The sequence below is a fragment of the Chrysochloris asiatica genome, unplaced genomic scaffold (genome assembly GCF_000296735.1).
Source record: "Chrysochloris asiatica unplaced genomic scaffold, ChrAsi1.0 scaffold00138, whole genome shotgun sequence".
NCBI lineage: Eukaryota > Metazoa > Chordata > Mammalia > Afrosoricida > Chrysochloridae > Chrysochloris > Chrysochloris asiatica.
In genome coordinates, this window is record NW_006408656.1 from 1013057 (window position 1) to 1015707 (window position 2651).

Below are 2651 nucleotides of genomic sequence, written 5' to 3' on the forward strand. Positions count from 1 at the left end.
GCTATGAGTCGGTTCCGACTCGATGGCACCTGACAACAACAACAACATCAAACATAGTAACAATTATGAGGAAGGCACAGGACCAGACAGTGTTTCATTCTATTGTGCATAGGGTCATTATGCATCAGAATGAACTTGTTATGAGTCAGACTAGATGACAGCACCAAGCAAAAACAACACCATACATAATCTGTGGATATCAATGGTGCTTTTGGTTTTGGTTTTGTCTGCAAGATACAAGAATTTATTGATTCTGACACAAAAATAAATAAATTTTAAAATCAAGATACAAATGTTCCTTTGTTGTTGGTAAGTGCCATTGAGTCCATTCCAATTCAGAGTGAATCTGAATAGGGTTTCCAAGAATTCATTGGTGGGTTTGAACTTGCAGTTCAAACTGATCTTGCAGTCCAGTGCTTATCATACAGTGCCATGCCAGGACTCCTACTGGGTGATAATTGTTTGAGTTACTTTACACAATCTCATCATCCTTTATAGAGTCCTGGTGTGGCGCTGCAGGTTAATGCACTGTATTGCAAAGTCATTCTGAACTACAAGGTCAGTGGTTCAAACTCACCAGCCACTCCTTGGGAACCTTATACAGGGTCGCTAGGGGTCAAGACCAACTTGATGGCACTTCAGCACTTAACAACAAGAACAACATTATCCATTATGTTGGAGATTAAATGTGTTTCAGACATTGCTACTTATATCAAGTATGACTAAAAATAATTTTGGAAGACTGATATTAATACAAGAGCACTGGTGGCACTGTAGGATAAGCACTGGCCTGTAACAACAAAGTCAGCAGTTACTAATCCACCTGCAGCTCCAAGGGAGAAAGATGAGGCTTTCTGCTCCTGTAGGTACAATCTCAGAAATGCTATATAGGGTCACTATGAGTTGAAATCAATGCCTAAGCAGAGGGTTTGTGGTTTGGTTTTGGAACTTTCTATCCCTCACCACAGAAATAGTATGTAATTGTAGCAAAAATTAAGGTCAAGAACTTAATACACATTTATAAAGAATCCTTCCAAATGCAATTTATATTTGTGAAAATGAAGGAAGCTAGGACTTTATTTCTCTGTCTCATTTTTTCCTTACTTCATTTTCATAAATAGACATTTGGAAGAATTCTATATGGATGTGTATTGAGTTACAATTAATGTGTATTCTATACAAATGTATTGTTTCAGTAGATATAAATTTATATTCTATATAAATGTGTATTAAGTTATATTCAATACGCTGTTGTTGTTAAGTGCCTTTGTATAGGGTTTCCAAAGAGCGGCTGGTGAATTTGAACTGATCTTGCAGTTCAAACCGACCTTGCAGTCCAGTGGATTACCCCATAGTACCACACCAGGACTTCCTATATAAATATGTATTAAGGCAATTTTTTGGTAAAAGGACACTGCCCATCTAATCCATCTCACAGTTTGTCTCAGGATCACAGTTTGCAAAAGTTTAAAACACTCTCCCAGGTGTCTACAAGGCTACTTCTTGAGTTATTTTACCTTCATGTTAAGTAATTGCATCATAGAGTTATTACTCTGAAATTGTCCTCTTGGAAACAGCTTTGGTAGCATGGTGGTTACAAATTGGGCTGCGAACCACAAGGTCAGCAGTTCGAAAGTACCAGCTGTTCTGCAGGAGAAAGACGAGGCTTTCTGCTCTCATAAAGATTTACAGCCTCAGAAACCCTGTACAGGGTCGCTATGAGTCAGAACCGACTCCACGGCACATAACAACAACAACAACAATAACAATAACAACAACAACAACAAGAGAAGTGGGAGAAGTGATGTTACAGTGAGGTGGTTGTGATCATTAAGATAAAACGAAGAGGATGGTTTGTCAAATGTAACACTGATATCTCTGTAAACCTTCAGTTAATTCATAATAAAAAGTTTGGGTGTGTGTTCTAAGTGTCCTCTTGCAAGCATCATCAGTCTCTGGTGGCACAGTAGATTAAACATTGGGCTGTTGACTAAAAGCTCAGTGTCTTGAACACAGTAACCACTCTGCAGGAAAAAATGAGGTTGTCTGCCTCTGTAAAGATTTTTAGCCTCTGTACTACAGGAGCACTATGAGTTGGAAACAACTTAACAGCAGTAGTTTTTTGTTTGGTTTTTCCATTACAATATTTACTATTTTTAATTTTTAATTCTAAATTGGGTGAAGATTTACAGAGCAAATCTGTTTTCCATTCAACAATTGATACACATTTTGTTTCATGTCATGGATTACATTCACCACAATACAACATTACTTCCTCCCTCTGTTCCCAGTTTCCATACCTCCAACTTTTACCCTCTGAATGTTGTCCTTAGGCATATGTTACCTTTGTGTCTCAAATGGTTGATTTTTCTAAAGTGTGTGTACCTCACTAGTGCTATTGGTCACCTTATAGACCTATTCTTTGGCTGAAAATTGAACTATGGGGGTGAGTTCCGTTCCAGGCTTGAAGAGTAACAGTGCCATAATCTTGGGGTTTCTACCAATCTATCTAACCAGTAAGCCTGATCTTTTTATGGTTTTGAGTTTTGTTCCACATTTTTGTCCCACTCTATTTAGAACCTTCTAGTGTGATGCTTCTCAGAGCAGTTGGTAGTAGTAGCCAGGCACCAACTAGCTCTGGTTTCAGTGTC